This window comes from Schistocerca gregaria, chromosome X (assembly GCF_023897955.1).
Source record: "Schistocerca gregaria isolate iqSchGreg1 chromosome X, iqSchGreg1.2, whole genome shotgun sequence".
Classification (NCBI taxonomy): Eukaryota; Metazoa; Arthropoda; class Insecta; order Orthoptera; family Acrididae; genus Schistocerca; species Schistocerca gregaria.
The window spans coordinates 165,237,700-165,256,546 of NC_064931.1; the positions used below are offsets into that span (position 1 = coordinate 165,237,700).

General features: G+C 39.4%; 2 long non-coding RNA genes across 2 annotated transcripts in view; both read right to left on the bottom strand.

The window, feature by feature from the left end:
* The window catches only part of LOC126299267 (uncharacterized), a 248,422-nt gene that overhangs the window by 56,937 nt on the left and 172,638 nt on the right, over window positions 1–18,847 (bottom strand). The gene's annotated exons all lie outside the window — the stretch shown is intronic.
* Window positions 2,313–18,802, bottom strand: LOC126299263 (uncharacterized). The gene is made up of 3 exons (XR_007552760.1): window positions 18,581–18,802; window positions 18,171–18,280; window positions 2,313–6,516 (listed from the first exon to the last, which is right to left on the bottom strand). It is a non-coding gene; the product is annotated as an uncharacterized LOC126299263 (long non-coding RNA).

Here is an 18,847-nt window from a genome sequence, read left to right on the forward strand (position 1 = left end):
ATTGTTTTGTATGAGCTGTTTCCAAAGAAGCACAATTTTAATCTCCCCCCAATGCTATTAACCTTGCTTTTTCTCTTCTGTATGTACACCACAATGTTGTTTTTGGGATGTAACTACCATTTCATTCATTTAAAACTATAAACCATCACATTAGACTGACAGAAATATGTTCTTCACGAATGCTGGCCAGACCAAAGAATGAAATTAAATGGGAATAGTTACCAAACTACAGTGTCTTTAAATCTGAATTTATCATTCAGGCATTGCTGGTGCTACTGTAGTAATGATCCTCCATTTGAGGTGTGTGTAGTTACAGTACTTATTGTAAATGATTCTCTTCTAAGATAATCCAAGAATCACATATCCTTATTTTTATTAAAAAAGTAGAATTACTATAAAGATACAGAGTTGTTTCAGGCAAATCAGAAAGATACTTTCAAAAGTCTAGTAACGATAATTTCATCCATTCTGTATCTGTAAATGACCACACTGAATAATACGACGGTAGTCCACAAAGTAAGTTCCGTTTCTATTTCTATCTGTGGCAGCGCTACGATCGCAGTTCCGAGCATGCACGGCAATTACTCTGACTCAATGAGAAGACATGTAAGCCATTTTCAAATCGCTACTGCCGACATGTGCTTTGTAGTGCTTCTTTATCATGTCAGCCGTAATAGAAAATGCCATTGCGTGTGAAATTGGATCTGAGATTCATTTTCTAAATGTAAAGAAATTTAAACCAAAGGAAATTGATTGGCAAATCTGTGAGGTTTATGGACAAAATGCTATGAGTGATTCAATGGTTAGAAGATGGGTCAGACTGTTCAATGAAGGACGTGATAAAGTATGGAGTGAATGCCCGTCTGTGTTTACTGATGAATTGGGTCACACAATTGAAGAGAACATTAAGCACAACCATAAGTTTACACTTAGTGCTCTTGCTATGAAAGTTCTGCAAATTTCACTATCACTAATTCATGAAATTGTTGCTGAAAAATGGAAACTTCGGAAACTGCTCATGTTAGGTACCCATATTTCTTACTGAACAACACAAAAAACAACTGATGGGCAGTGCACTTCATTTTTGACACACTACAATGAAGAAATTGGTGGTTTTCTTTCTCGGATAGTCATGGGGGATGAAACTTGGGTAAACAAAACAGCAATCAATGGAATGGAGGCACACTTCACCGCAACAAAGGTTAAGCCTAAGCAAATCGTGACACCTCCAAAAGTCATGTGCACCATTTTTTGGGACAGAAAAGGCATTTTGTTGATTGATTGGCCCCGTAGTAAGAAATCAGTGCACATGGTTACTGAGAGACCATCAAGAAATTGTGCCGTGCAATACAGAACAAGCGCCAAGGATTACTGTGAAAAAAGTTTTTTTTCCACAATAATGCCCAACCTCACAGCTCTTATGGGTATTTCACTGGGGTGCATTTGATCATCTTCTGTAGAACCTGGACCTTGCTCCTAGTTCTCTTCTTACACCTAAAATCTGTCCTTGGTGGTCAACACTTCAATGATAATGACAAGCTAAAAGAACATGTTACCAAATGGTTGAATGCACAGGTGGCAACATTCTATGAAGAAGGCATACAAAAACTTGTGCCACGGTATGACAAGTGTCTACAAAATTTTAGAAGCTATGTAAAAAAGTAGTTTAACAGTTGTAGATTTTTACAAGAAATATTTTTTCTGTGTCTGTGCACGTTTGTTTTATATAACCAAATGGAACTTGCTTTGTGGACATACCTCGTAAATTAATAACTGTGAAGATCTATAATCAAAAGTGATATCTATTTAATTATTTTAATAACATAATTGAAATTTCTGATTCTTCAATTATGAACTTTTTGTAACTGCATTTCATAGTTCACTTCCACCTTCATAGTTTAGTGGTCAGTGTGGCTAAATGTCATTTAAGGGGCCTGGATTTGATTACCAGCAGAGTCAGCAACTGACAAACTCCCTGAAATGCTATGAAAGTTCTGCAAATCTCACTATCACTAATTCATGAAATTGTTACTGAAAAATATGCCATATGCACATTTCATTTTCATAGTTCAAAAGTCAGAGAAGAAGGAAGAGTAATGTAAGTTGAGCCTGGTCACTTGTGTTTATTTCATAGTAATCTAATGTCCTATGCAGAGGGTACAAATAAGTTGCAATATTGCTGAGCGTATAATCCACTGGCTACAATCTTTGGAAAAAAGCACAGTTTGATAACATTTAACACAAACTTTGCTAACTGCTTGTAAAATTAATATGAGGCAGTAACTAAGCCTCTTGGAAAATAAAGTAGTAAGGAAGTAGGAAAGTAAGTTTATTTTTCAGGTATAGTAATATCTCCATATTGTCCATTGCATTATGATCTTACAATTAAGTGTGCATCAGGAATATCAATAAAACATGAACATGAAAACTACAACTGAAACCACTGAAGATCACTTACTGCAATTATCAATTTCATATGCACATGCATGGGTTCTTTAGCTTTGGATATGAAAGGTAAAATAACAAACAACAGGTGTGGCAGTGAAATGAGAGATTTGGCAACACTGGAAGTAGGAATCACAAAACAGGAGTGATGCCACTGACCCTGATATTTATGTTCAGTGGAGATGCCATCATGGGCCAGTGAGCAATGTGTTGTTGCCACGAAGGTGATTTACAAAAATGACAACTAAGCAGCTATGCAGTGTGTTTTTTGTACTCATTAGAAACTTGCAAGGCCTGCCCCTGTCCCATCAGCACATGCTATCAAAGTACAGGAACAAAGCTTTGAGGAAATGGGTGATGAGGTGCAAAAGAAGGATGGAAGTGCAAAATGGATGTGTACAATAGAGAATGTTGCAAGAACGGAAGGAGCCTTCAGCCGAAATTCTAGGCATTCTGCACAAAAGCATGTGCTGAAACTTGATGTAACAGATTGCAGTCTGTGGTGAATATAGCACAAATAACTTCAAAACTACCTATACAAAATTCAGATAGTGCAAAAAACTGATGCAAATCAGCTCCTGAAAATACTATTCTTTCACCAGAAGTTTTTGGGGTTCATGAACAACCACACACATCTGTGCAACAATCTGACCATGAATGATGAGGTGTCAGGCTTTGCTGACAAGGAAAACTTTAGCGACTGATCATGTGAAAATCCTGAAATGCTTCATGAAACACAACTTCAGTCATAAAGTGGTGATGTGGTGCAGTATATTACTGTTTGGAATTGTTGGGTGCTTTTTTTTCCCTAAGACAACTGTGCTAATGCCAGAACCATGAACACAAAACATTATGTTCACATAGTGAAACACACCCTAATGTGACTACTTCCTGATCTTCCTGTAACTTTAGAGACATTCTTCCAACAAGACCATACCTTGCAGCATTCCATTAACATGCTACAGAACATCTTTCCTGGTCATCTGATCTCCAACAGTGGGGACATTTCCTAGCATCTCAGATCTTCCAGTGGACCCACCAAACGCCACCCAGGAACTGAAGGACCAATTCAGGAGAAAATTAATTGAAGTTCAGTGCCAGTCTTGCAAGATGTGAAGTCTAACTTCTTTAAGACATGCGATGTGTGGCCAGCTACATGACATCATTTCAAGTGATTGTCATCTTGAAGTGCAAGCATTGTAAACTGTTGTTTTATTTTTTTTTCCCTCGCACTGTGAATAAATTTTTATTGGTGGTGGAGGTTTCAAGATCATCCATTTCACTGCCATACATGTTAGGAAGAAAATCAGAATAAGTGGCAAGGATGAGGAAAAATGTTAAGGAACTTCTGCTAAGAGATGTATAGTTCCTTAGAGGAGGAGAGGGGAGAGGAGGGGAAGAAATGAAAAAAAAGTCTTAATAGTGTGTGTGACTTTAACGTGTTGACTGCCACATGCATAGTGACGCATGTTTCACCACCAGGCCAAACCAGGCACACAGTGTTAGGGGTGAGGCTCTGCTATGACCTCATGGCAGTCGTCATGTTATTGGAGGTTCCAGTATCTCAGTGCATACATTTTCTTTCTTAATTAGACAAGCTGTTAGTAGGCTAGTGGAAGAAAGAATGAGGGAGGAATATAAGAACAAAGAATTAAAGGAACTCGGTGTACAGTCTTGACAAATGCGGCATAGAATTGTCAGTGTTTACAGACAAACAGCACTGCATGAAATAACTGCAGAAATTGTTGTGGGACATGATGAATGTATCCGTTAGGACAGCTTGGTGAAATTTGGTGTTAATGGGCTAGGCAGGAGACAACCGACAGGAGTGCCTTTGCTAACAGCACGATATAGACTGCAGTGCCTCGCCTAGGCTCATGACCATACTGATTGGACCCTAGATGACTGAAAAACTTTATCCAGGTCAGATGAGTCCCTGTTTCAGTTGGTAAGAGCTGAAGGTAGGATTATAGTGTGGTGCAGACCCCATTAAGCCACGGACCATAGTTATCAACAAGGCACTGTGCAAGCAGTTTGTGGCTCCATAATGGTGTGGACTGAGTTTACATAGACTGGACTGGATCCTCTGGTCCAGCTGAACCAATGGTTGATGAAATGGTTATGTTCAGCTACTTGCAGGCCATTTGCAACCATTTATGGACTTCATTTCTGTGGATGACAATTGACCATATCACCACACCACAATTGTTCATGATTGGTTTGAAGAATATTCTACACAATTTGAGCAAATGATTTGGCCACCTTAATCACTTGACATGAATCCCGTCAAGCATTTATGGTACAAAATTAAAAGGTCAGTTTGTGCACAAAATCTTGCACCAGCAACACTTTTAGAATAATAGGTGGCTGTAGAGGCAGCATGGCTCAATATTCCTGCAGGGAACTTCTAATGACTTGCTGAATTCATGCCACATAAAGTTGCTGCACTACGTCAGGCAGAAGGTGGTCTGACAATATATTAAGGGGTATCCCATGACTTCTTTCACTTCAGTGTATAAAGTGAACAGAAACTGGAAGTTCTGGAAGACCATATTTTCATCTAAAATAAACAAAGAAATATGTTATCCTAACATTATCTCTGTAACGAGAATTTGAAATGTGTGAGGTACCAGGTATGAGACCCGTTAGAAACATCACAGGTGTTGTAGACTTAGTCCCATTCCCCCTCCCCCGAGTTCTTTCTAGCAGATATAGTCTACCATATTTGGTAAGGTCGTCACGCTCCTTTCAAGCAAGAACAAGCTGATGTACAAACCTCTTCCTTACTGCCCGTTACAATACGAAGTTCACACAGAAATCTAAATCTCCTATGCTCTTCCAGTCATCCCCAAAATGTTTAGATAGTAAGTAGTAGATTCACATCAGTCATCTTTGCTTTGCCTGTATGGTGAAATCACTGATGGTTATCGCCCTGCACGTCCGGGGATAAGAATAGGCCAGAGGTATTCCTGTCTGTCATAAGAGGCAATTAAAAGGAGTTTCCCATGTTTCGGTCTTTATGTTACGGTCCCCTGTATGGTTTTGAACTCCATTCTTCAAATTTTCCCGAAGATCAAGCCAATTGGGGAAGGGAGCCTTACATGGTGCATAATGTCCATCGTGCATTGAAATCTTTAGCCCACTTCCTCATTGTCACATCTCAGTCCCGCTCATTCCCCATCTCTTGGGCGAGGACACCTTCCTGGATGTGTTTTCCACCATGCATTGTGCTTTGTCACTTTCTGTGTCGACGATGACCATGGATTTCTTTGCACCTGATATCCAGCACGGTAGCCAGTCCGTTGTGGTGGGGGCGCCATGTACCGTGTTGGTTGTAGGCCCCTGACCACACAGGGATCGTTCTGCTAATGCCTGTGCCATTAAATCCCCACCTATGCCAAGGGGTAGATACCCAAGCCTACTGGTGCATCAGGATGCCCAGCAATGTCCGCCCTGCCAGGTGGCCTTTGCTGTTGCTAGGTGGCACCTGTGGGTTGTGCCCCTGGTCTGAGTGGGTGGCATAAAGGAGAATGACACGCAATGAAGCGTAGTCCATCATCTCTTGTTGGTGGTGGTGAAACACTAGCAGTCTCTAAGCAATCACAAGTTCAATTCAACGCACAGAAGTGCAACCCGAAATCGTACCCCTCCTTGGCCACACCATGGAAGGAACATCAGGCTAAGGATGGCAGTGGAATTTATTCACCATCGTATCGTGTATGTTCGAGAGCTGATGGGCAATCTTTCATGACGATGAAGCCTCAGTTTTTTGTGGAGCATTTGGAGTACAAGTATGGGGAGGTGTAGGGATTGTCCAAAATGAGATGTGGGTCAGTCTTGATCAAAACAGCATCCTCAGCCCAGTCACCAACGTTAATAGCTTGTGACAATCTGGCTGATGTTTCTATAACCATCACGCATCATAAGAGCTTGGATATGGTCTAGGGTATCCTATTTCACAGAGACCTTCTGCAGTCTGGCGATGAGCTGGGCACCAAATTAGAGTGGCGAGGTGTACATTTCGCTCCTGTAGTCATTCTGTTGTGGTACTACTGAATTTGCGATGTGTTCCTGAAAATAAATCAAAGATATACTGAATGAGTGGAAAGAACAAACATAAGTAGAATAACATCACTGTATGTCAAATTAGAAAAGAATTAAGTATGTACTGATTAGTAACATGAATTTTCTGTGTAGAGTACACCACTCCATTGCCAATGAAGCACCTAGGAGTGAAAACTGCTGCATTTCAGCAAATATTAAGCTGTCAAATGGTGAAGCATATAATCAGCTAATCTGATAACATGTTGCATTCACAATGTAAATGGGCAGCTGTGGACAGTGATGCTAGTGTTTACCAAGAGTCATTTTATAGGTGCATCTTCAAGGCCTTAAGCATTTGTGACGAAGCAAGCTGGGATCTCTTTACTTCATCTCTTATTTTTCCACCTACCGCCTTAAATTACTTTTATTTTAATTTTTACCTAGTTATCTTTACATGTATGAATATAATCTGCATTTCCATAAAAGAGAAATGCTGGCCCTCTGCCTTAAGGAATATAGCACAAGGTCTAATTTTGTGCCTTCTTTTGTATATGTAATTAATTTCCAATTTATTTTGACCATTCCTAGTTAAATTTTTGTTACAGGGTGAAATCAGTAATTGTTTTGTAACAGATTCTATTGTTGACTTATAAATATATATAAATTCTGTAGTAAATATGAACATTTGGAAGAAAAACTACTCAGATTCTTGAAGTATCTATTTGGCTCTATTCAAAAACATATTAGCAAAGTCAGCACTTAATTAATTCCAAAATAATTACCAGGTTTGTCAAAAGTATTGTTTGTGAAACTATATTAATTTCATTATTTAAACAAATCATTCGGCCTAATCTTTGTGGTAGAAGGAACTAGTAAAAAGAATGAGTTATGCGTTTCATTGAATGAGTTAAATTTTAACTGTAATTTTTGTAACTTAAATAGTGAAAATGTAAAGCTTCAGTGCCTATTATTGTGAGGATATACAAAAAAAACTGAATTTTGGTGCTGAGACAGCCAGTCCACGGCCGATTTTCAGACAGGAATTATGTATTTGTTAAATTAACAACAATCCATCAACTTAACAGTGGAATAAGTGTAACACAAATAAGCAGTGTGTTATGACAATGTTCAATTTATTTGAGGAATAGTGTCACACATATCGTATTATTCTACAAGAACTGCCTAGTTAGGTTTTTACTGCTCATAGATATTCAATGGAAACCATTGCAGCAATATGCTGATGTTGCCTGCAACCTATTAATGAGGCCTTTCAACATTAAGGAGGAATCAAACCCTTGCACTAGATAAGCAGTGGAAGCAGTCATCACCAGGAATGTTTTCAATTGGCTGAGATAACCAATTACTTTCTGTATATTAGATGGGAACTTCTTAAATATCTTCACACCATAGAATATAATTCCTAAGTTAGATTTCTGTCTTGTATTGATGGTGCAGATCACAGTTCAGCTTGAACTGATTTTTCACAGCCACATTACAGTTCTTTCTTGACACCTATATACCCACGATAATGACTGATTTTTTTTACCCACCAGACAGCATTCTCAGGTGCAGTATGATGCACAGGATGGGGAGAGCCAACTTTTGCCTTATCATCAGATGGTGCATGTTTGCAGCACTGCTGGAGAGGTGCAGCTGTGGCCAGGTGTGAATTGTACATACTTCTCACTACATTCAGTGTGTTCATGTTTTGTTCTCTGGCCATACCTACATGAGCCACAACAATGCTGGAAATATGCAATAAATATGTCCCATCTGATGATAAATCGCTTGTGAATTCAAAACCGGCCATGGTAAATAGAAACTGAAGAATAAAATCAAGGGCACCTGCCTGCTGCAAACCTTTACACAATTTTAAACCTGAACTGAAATTGCTTCTTCTGGCACATCAGCCTGAAGAGAGGTATTTAACAAAAACCTTTTGGCATAAGACTACGATTGCTTGGGCTATTTAGAACTAGATGTGAATATTCCTTCAGAGTAACATGAGCAGTGACAGAGACCAATATGTTCATTATTATTACTTTTCTGCCAGTGAGATAGCTGGTAATCTGTAAGTAGCTAGGAAGTAGACATGAGTGTAAAACCAATGTAACCTACACCATTTTGGTACAACAGACAAATGATCCTTGAAACACAGCATTATTTCTTGTTAGACACACAAACTATATCTGAAGAACAAATTCAGTCTATATAGAGGGATCTACTGCTCTAACTATTATAAAAGGTAGATTGGCAAAACAAAATCATGACTTGAGCCACTTGTTTTGAACAGTGATGTCATGGTTTAAACTATTTCAAGCACATACAATACGGTGACCATGACATCACTTATTACAACTGCAAACAAACATAAATAACATGTGGAGTATTTAACTCCAACAACAGTATGAAACTGACAGGAGAACAGAATGACGGAGGTGGTTTTGGGCGCGGGCAAATATACAACAGTAAGAATAATGACATTACAGCAAAACAAATATTTGCCCAAAAATCAAGCACATGGAATGTTCAAAATTTAACACAAAAAGATAACAAAAACAAAATCTATTGTTTTTGTAAATTTTGATATATCAAATGAGGACTACAATACCAGTAACCTATACACAACTAAAAAATTCAACACCACAATTTTCACCTACATAGCTCCAACGAAGCCCTCGATACCAGTAACCAACATACAACTCTAAAACATGGTGTTGCTCATTTCACTTCACCCATAATTCTCAAGCAAAGGTCTTGATATCGTGAACTTGCACCCAACTCCAAAACCCAATGACACAAATTGACCTATATAGCACCAAAAAACAAATCTCACTGTACAAAAAGCAACACACTCAAATGCTAAAATCTATTTTCCACACTTTCACTTACTCTACCTAAAGCAAAGACCACAGTACAACAAACCAAACCATGCCCACATGAGTAATATCAGAAACATATTCTAATGGTACATCAATAATCATGATACCAACCAATCACAATCCAACACAATTACCACACACTGACAAGAAAAATTTCAAAATTTATGAAAAATTGCTTCAACAGTGGCAAAACTGCGTCATCACTAATTTCAATATACGCAAAGAAACTATAGTCCATAAACTCATACCATACATAGTGTAGTACCAATGTTCGATACCGCACTTGTTAGGGGATGAAGTTATCGACCACGGTCCATATTAGTAGGATTGGACCCACAAACTGCGACCAGCGACGCTCCGTGGCTTGTATCACGTTTCTAGCGAGGTCTCATCCACTCTTGCTCGGAACGTCAAGTAGTAAAACCTTCAGCTGATAGGAAGCAACCTCTGACAAGGCACTTAGTAACGTATGGCCCAAACGGGGTCACAATAGCTATCTGTTTTAATTGTATGTATGCAGCCAAGAAGAATGCTGTACAACCAGTTAAGTACAATATGTATTATTTTTTTTACCAACGACTTTTAATTATTTTAGTCATTGCAGATCCAGACCATTCAGCCAGCACGTTATTGACGTTACTGACAAACCTGCTGTGATTTATATGTTTCTATATAGCATTGGCCACCAGTCAACACTGGCGACAACTCGTTCGTCATGGTCATAACAATTGGCAACAAGGTTAAAGGTACAGATTTTTTGGAAAGCGGAACAGTGAAAGCAGCACTATTTATACGTGTTTACAGACTATGTACCCTGCTGTGCCACCAATCCTCTCCACATGGTGTGATTGATGAATGCATGACATTTTTTCCTACTACCGTTGTTGATTATTTGCTTTCGTTGTGATGGCAAATCCAGAGGCACAACTGTTATGATTACAGAACCAGCAGCCCAACGCACTACTGCACACATTGGGACCACTCGTCCAGGGACAACAACAAGCTGTGCCACAAGTACCGGCTGCACAGGAGCCGGCCGTACAGCGGTTCACAGCACCGCCGTTTCGCGCATTTGACTTCTGCGTGGAAAGATGGCAGGAGTGACATGTGCAGTTTTCACACCACCGTGCAGCATATGACATTCAACGTAAAACACGGCTGCATGTGCTTTTATCTTGTGTTGGCGTAGCATTGTACCTCATTCTCCATTCTCATCAAACTCTTCCCGAGAAGTTCTCCTGATCAGCACAGTTTCGAAGAACTTGTTCAGGAATTAACTGATTATTACAAGGAAAGTGTGAATGTTGTCACTAAGCAGTACAAATTTTTCCGCACAAAACGTGTACCTCATCACAATTACTGTGAGTGGGTAGCCACTTTGCAAGGCCTCACTCGTGAATGTGGCTTTTCATGTTCTTGTGGAATACCGTATTCTGACATAAGGGTACAGGATGCTATTGTGCAAAATGTGTCCAACAGACCCATTAGAGAGCAAATTCTTAAATTATCCAACCCCAATTTAGAACAAGTGTTGGACATTTTGGACAGGCAGGACACTTCGAATTTTGCTGCAAATTCTTTTGAATCGCCTCCCACTGTCTGACAGGTTAGCAAGCTGGCTGCACGCGCATCACACATACATGATGCTGTACAGGCTCGGCGCGCGCCTGCCCAATTCACTTCCAGGAGACAGACACCTGTTATGCGCCGGAAGAAGCCGCCTGCTTTGCGCTCATGCCCATCGTGCAACGCTGTGTGCCATTTTTGCAACAAGAAGGGACATGCCCAGGCAGTGTGTCTCAAAATACAAAAATCTAATGCTCCACATTACATTTCCAGACAAAGTAGCTTCCACCGGAACGGTTTCCAAAATAAGACTTCCTATTACAACGAGCCGTAAGCAATGGAAATAAATGTTGTACATTCGCCTCCAGTACCTGTGACATTGCCCGAGTGTGTGAATTTTCTTTGTGATGAAAGTGCAAGCCGACGTAAGGAGATCCGTCACACACAATCTGCCTGTCAACACAAGCCAGTGCACACTGCTTCTCAGAATGCTTTTTTTCGCTGATGGCAGAACAAACTTTTTGTAAACTTGAACATTCAGAATCATATGATTCCTTTTCAGTTGGACACTGGAGCTTCTGTTACACTCATGAACCACAAAACTTTTGAATTGCTTGGTTCACCTCCATTGAGTAATGCAAATGTTACGTTGGCTACCTACAGTGGTAAAAGTATCCAGGTTTTAGGACTGCAAACTCAAGTGATTTCTTTTCATGTACAGTGTTCACCCTCATCTGTAAACATTTGTGATCTTGATTTATTTGATGTATTCTCCTTAATTATGCACAATGACATACTAGCCGTCACTAAACGTGTTCCCACCAACAGTGTTACCGAACTAAGTCAAGAGTTTGCTGACATTTTTTTCGCCAGGTTTAGGGCGCGAGACAAATTTTCAGACGCATATTGAATTGAAGGACAATGCACAGTCTAAATGTTTCCTCTCTCACACAGTGCCTCACGCGCTTTCTAGATGAAGTTGCTAAAACACTGCATGCACTTGAGGAACAAGGAGTGATTAAACCAGTGACAGCATCACTATGGGCTTCACTGTTGGTTATCTTAACAAAACCATCAGGCAAAATTGCTGCCATCAATCCTAAACTTGTTGTTTCAACATTTCCTTTGCCACGTCCACAAGACTTGTTTGACAAATTGTGTCAAGGTAAATATTTTTCCAAGTTAGATTTCAAAGATGCATATCTTCAAATTCCTGTGGATGATGAATCCAACAAAATTCTCGTCGTGAAAACGCATTTAGGTCTCAACAAATTTAAGAGGCTTCTGTTTGGATGAGCCTCTGCACCTGCACTATTTCAGCAGCACTTACAGGCTCTTTGTGCATCGATTTCTCCAATGTGTAATTACCTACATGACATCGTAGCTTCTGGTTCTACACAACATGAACATTTGCATAATTTGAGACAGTTATTTGAAGTGTTACATGAGAATGGACTTAAACTCAATGAGGACAGGAGTACATTTTTTTCTGAACAGTTATCCTACTTAGGACATGTAATAAACTCTCAAGACATCCATCCAAGTCTGGATCAGGTAAGAGCAATATCAGAGCTACCAGCATGCAAGACAGTTAAATAATTACAATCCATCCTTGGAAAGTTCAATTATTATCAAGAGGTTTTGCCTCATGCATCATCTCTTGCAGCATCATTACATCGACTATGTTGAAAGAACGTTTCGTTCAATTGGTCGCTTGAATGCGAATGTGCCCTTCAGCAGCTTAAATCTGCGTTGTTATCTAGTACATAACCTTTTGGCCTCACAGTTGATGCTTCCGAATTTGGGATCGGAGCTGTTCTTGCTCACAAAATTGGTTTGCGCAATTGCCTGATCGCATTTGCTTCAAAGCTACTCTCCCCTGCACAACGTAACTACTTGCAGATCTAGATGGAAGCTCTTGCTTTGATTTTTGGAGTCACTAAAACCCATGCCAACACACTATCCAGATTGCCAATAGCTGAAGACTTGCTGTCTGACTCTTCTGAACAGGCTTGTATGTTACCTGGTGTGCAAAATGATGATGTAGTAGAAAGTTTTCCTGCTGACTTTTGTCGTATAACCACAGCAACAGTTAACAACCTAGTATTAAGTGTCGTTTTGCGTCATGTCACTAAGCAATAGCCTTTGTCAAAAAATTTGGATCGAAGAACCATCGGTTCGTCTTTTTTTTTTGTGCAGACGACTTTTTGTCCAATGTGACGTCATCTTGCTCTGCACGGAGAACAATCAGTCTCGTCTTATTGTTCTTCATTCTCTGCAGTCACTGTGCCACGACTTCTTCAAAAATGTAATTAGGGTATCGTACAGACAAAACAGTTAGCTCGCCGTCACTGTACCTAGTTTGATATTGTTGCTGACACACCCAAGATTTGTTCTTCTTGTTCCGTGTGTACAGAAAACAATCCGCACCACCGTAGAAAGTTTTCTCTTGGCTTAAGGCAACTTTGCCACACAATAGCTTTCATTTAGATTTTGCTGGTCCTGTTTGGGACGCACAATGGGTAATTCTTGAGGATTCTTTTAGCAGTTTTCCATCTGTTGTCCACATGTCATCAACATCGTCTGCTACCATCAAATACTTGTCTTCTATATTTAGCATAGAAGGATTGCTACAAGTCATTGTCACCGACAATGGACCTCAATTTGTGTCTGCAGGTTTCAGAACCTTTTGTGAAGCTAATGGTATCCAGCATTTAACTTCAGCACCATTCTCCCCTCAATTGAACGGAGCATTTCTTGCATCCCCCACACCATTTTTCTTTCCCATGGCAGATGATATTGTCTATTTTCGTCATTCCCACGGCAATCGCCGATGGTTGAAAGGGTGCATCCTTCGCCATCTTGGCTGTGCAATGTTTGTCATATCAGGTCCATCTGGTGAGGCATGCACGCATCAGAAGCAGATGCGTCTCATTAGCCGTGGGGTCTCTGCCACTTGCCCTATGTTTCCAGTGTCGGCTCCGTCGGAGCTGCCCTTGCAGGGGCCTCTTCCTTGCTCTCCACACCCCTGGGTGCCAGCGCCCGTAGCTTCGCCTTTGCCATGCGATGATGCGCCAGCGCGGATACCATGTCTCACAGTGGAGTCACCCGCAGTGCCAGAAATGCTGCGGGGACCAGATGACCATATGGACCAGGTGCCTTCAACTGTGATAGGGCACAGTGAAATTCCAGTTACCATGCCATCCAATGCCACAAAACAGTCTGCACTTCCTGATTTCCTTCTTTGTTGCGGTCGGGTGCCCCGAACCGATGGAGGTCCACCCTTCGGTTGCTCCGATAGTTGTAGAAGTGCAGATGCCTCATGTTGATGTGCACCCTGGAGCAGGTTTCCAGGCGTTTCCTGTCTTGCGTTGGTCGGAATGGCAGGGTGTAGGTGGGCATGCCTCACCTGCAGTCAGGCTCCCCACTTCCTCGATTACATCAGCATGGCGTCCTCCATGTGGCGGTCATAAGCCATATTCAACGGCCGTTCGCAGATTTGCGAGGGAGGAATATGGTATCAACGTATGATACCACAATTGTCAGCGGTTGAAGTTATCAATTGCGGTCCGTATTAGTATCATTGTACCCATGAGTAGCTAGCGCTGCTCTGCGGCTTGTATTAAGTTTCTAGCAAGCTCTCGTCCACTCTTGCTCGGAATGTCAAGTAGTAAAGTAGCATAGCCTTCAGCTGATAGGAGGCAACCTCTAACAAGGCACTTAGTAATGTATGGCCTAAGTGAGGCCTCAATAGCTATCAGTTTATATTTCTATGTATGAAGCCAGGAAGAATCCTGAACAACCAGTTAAACACAATATATATAATATTTTCCAATGACTTAGAATTATTTTAGTCATTGCAGATCCAAACCATGCAGCCAGCACCTTATTGACAAACCTGCTGTGATTTATATGTTTCTATTTAGCACTGGCCACCAGCCAACACTGGCGACGACTCGTTCTTCGCCATCATAAAAGCAAAAATATCTCCCACTGCAACACGTAATGACCTACTCATAAATATCTGTATCTTATTCACAATTGAAGAAAAAAAAATTAATATTAAATCTCTGACCATAAGAAACACATTCCACTAATATTTCCAAACATAAAAATGAATCCATCAGCCACAATGTGAAAATTCAAACTATCTCAGCAGAAATTCTTCCAATAGCAACCTGAAACATTCAATTCATGTCAAACAACTCACTAACATACATCTAGCACACGAGAGCGCCCCTAAATACTACAACACATCACCTACAAACACAGACAGACTCAGAAACATCAAACCTCACCATGACATTACCACCACATCACAGGTATGTAACAGGTCTATGCAGATGGGTGTAGCATCAGCACCTGACCTTGAGCAAATAACGTGACAGTAGCCTCAGATAGTAAATGTGAGGCGGAAAGCAAAAAGGGACCTCTTGTCGGAAGAGTAAAATTTTCAGTACAGACAAAAACATTCAATAATGTGTAAAATATCAATTTTCGTTTTTTTAAATATATTTTAACAGTTTACTTTATTCTGAACACGCCCATATTGATTTGAAACTTGTTTGAATGCAACAAAAGTCAATTATATCATTAAAAACAATCAATGTCAGTCTTCGGAAAAGGGACCTCTTGTCGGTATCGGAAAATAACATTGGTTCGACAAGAGGTCCCTTTTCTAAATATCGCAGCTATACATGCAGTACTTCACAAAATAGCATCTATTAAATTTTAGAAGCATTTTAAGGAGCTCAGAGAAATTTCACATAAAAGAAAACTGTTTTGTGATTTCAATAATGGCAAACAACACACATGGTCCTATTTTTGCAAATGCCTACAGATGTTGCCAATGTATAGTTGGTAGCCCTTAAAGAGCAGCTGACAGCTGACGTTACAAATTCGTGTTTACAGCTTGCTCAGTTTAAAGTATGCAATGTGTGAAGACAGAATTGTGAAAGCACTAAACGATACTGGTCTTGGTGGTGATTTATATGATAAAAGTTGACGAAGTATTTCAAGATTATTTTTCTGAAAGAATGCCAAGTAGAGATGAATCAAGTGATGAGGAACTGGAACCTCAAGGTGATGAGTCAGTTAACCTATTTGATATTTCTTTACTACAAGACATTCCGAAGTTTAATGAAGCCTTAGGTAACAACGATAATGTTACTGATAATGTTATTATTGAAATAGAACGAAATGTTAATAGTGATCAAGTTGTAGATGAGAATGATGGTGCTGAAGACTTTGACCTGGTAGTAACTGATGACTGCATAAATTTAATTGACTCTTTTGATGCTGACAGAGACTATGCTCTTGTTTCGAACTTTTTAAAAGCAGATTGCGGGTGCAAAGAAGACTGTTGCAATCACTGTTCAGTTGATGAATATTTGGAAATGAATCGTGAATGTGCTGAGATTGATCATTATGAGAACAATGTCAACACATTAGATCAAGTAATTTTAGGCCAATTGCGGTGTGTCACTTCAGATTCTTCTTTGACAGCTCGTAAACATAAAGTACAAACTGAGAGGAAACAGTCACAAAGTAAATACTCAGTAAAAGGTCAGCAAGTTTGTACAAACACTTACATGTTTTCCAACAATATTAAAATTACAAGACTAAAGCGCTGTAACAAAAATGTATAATGATACAGGACTGATTGTCAAAGCTCATGGTAATGCAAGAAAACTTACTAAGAATGTGACTTCTTTTTCTGATTCAGAGTTTGTTGTAAGGTTTTTACACAATTACTCAGAACAACATGCCATAATTTTATCAGGCAGAAGTAGCACTCAGTACAAAGCAAATTTTAAGCTTCTACCTTCAAGTGATGATAAAGCCAAATTTTTTGAAACTTATATGGCTTCCTTTACAAATGATATGCCCGTAAAACCAGTATCAAGTAGAGTGTTTTGTAATATTTGGAAAGAGATATGCCCAAAAATAGTTGTCATGAAGCCCAAATCAGATCTCTGTGCATTTTGTCAACAGCATTTCACTTCAGGAACTGCAATGGTTTCAGTGCCTCAAGCAACTAAAATGGAAACTATTGAAAAAATGAGGTCCCATCTACAACTTGTTGCAAAAGAAAGAGTGTTTTATAAGGGAACTATCAAAAAGAGTACAGAAAATTTTGAAGATGGTGATAGAAGTTGTGCACACTACAGTTTTGAAATGGCCCAGCAGGTACACATACACAGTAACCCGTTGCAGCCTGGACCTATTTAGTTCTTGGTTCCATTCAGAATAGGTATATTTGGGGTTATGTGTGAGACTGTGAACAAACAAGTAAACTATCTACTCCCAGAAAGTGTATGAACAACAATGGGATCCAACACATGTTAACTCAGCTGTTGCTGTTGGAAATGAAATAAGTGAAGTTGCTGTGAATACATAACATAGTTAAAAATATAAATATTATGCCAAAAAAATAAGCACGGGGCTAGCTATATTTTTCTCAACAAGGGGCCAATTAATTTGGTTTCAAATGTATTTACACTCTGATGCGATATTGGTCTCTGGGAGTAATCCACAGGTTGTGAAGTTTCAATTAAAAAAACTCCAAACCACTTGACAAAAGACATTTTAAGTGTAATATATATGCAGAATTTGTTTCTTAAATATGTAAAGTTAAGCAATGATAATAAAGTGAAACTTTAAAAGCCCATATCTCAAAAACAGCTCTTTTATATAATAAATATTCAACCTGCCATAACTTCCTCAAATTTAGAGATAGAAATAAAAATCTTTTACAGGTTGTTCAGAATTTAATGCTGAATGTAAAAACTACAAAAAATCAAATTCCTAAATTTTCGACAAGAGGTCCCTTTTCGCTTTCCGCCTCACAAATATTGACGATGCAATGACTGCCAATTGGCAAGAAAACAGAACTAAATTATCTAGAACGAAGCTTAATTACTGTTGGAACATTTTTTCAGTGTTTGCATCTTCTTGGTACAACCCAAAAAGGTCAGCACTGCCTGCTTTGCACTTAGAAATGCTTCTCACTGTACTGGCCCACAAACAAGACTGACAGCACAGTCTTATTCAATCTGGCCTACAGCATATTCTTCTTAATCAGCGCAGCTAAGATTTAAAAATTGTCTACTCTAACACTGAGATTCATATACTTACACCCGAAACCATTTACTCCCCACTGGTACTTGAGATTAAGAATAAACAGACGCTGATTTTTTTAATGTAAGCCGAGACATTCGCATAAACCCTTACCTGCTACTTCAGTATCCTGTTTTGCAAATGCAAATCTCTCACAGTATCTACTGTTTAGCTGCATGTCACTTTCTGCTTTTAGCACGTCTCATCGTTAAACGCTTCAGTGACTGAAAATAAAGTTCAAGAACTTCACTACTTAACAACTCAAAATGTTTGAATGAGAGTTAATTTTCAAGAAGCCTTCCAACAACCATATAAACAGTACCAAATTGCATACAACATAGCTTTGTACTCTTTAATATAAGCTTACAACTATGAAACTAAATCTGCAGTTTATAACGTTCTCAGTACAACGCTGTACTTGCAGCTTGAGCACATACGACACAGTATTAAATAAATCCTATACATTTATATTCTACGGGAAAATACGATATGCTAACCACAATAATTTTAACTGATCAACTTACTTAACTCCCAAAATGTCAATGTATATTACGTTTCCTATTCTCTCTCCAACAATTTTGCAACCCATTTTGCGTTCTGCTTTTCGTATCTCATAAATCGGAACAGCACAAAGCCTATCGCGGTGTTACCACTACAGTTCTACGAATAATATACTAACTTGACCAAAACAATAACAAACACAGATCTTCTGCTGGCTAAAAGTTTCGTCTTCAAAGTTTATACTCACAGTGCCTTCAAATGGGTGTGGTAACTTCTGAGAACTATATCAC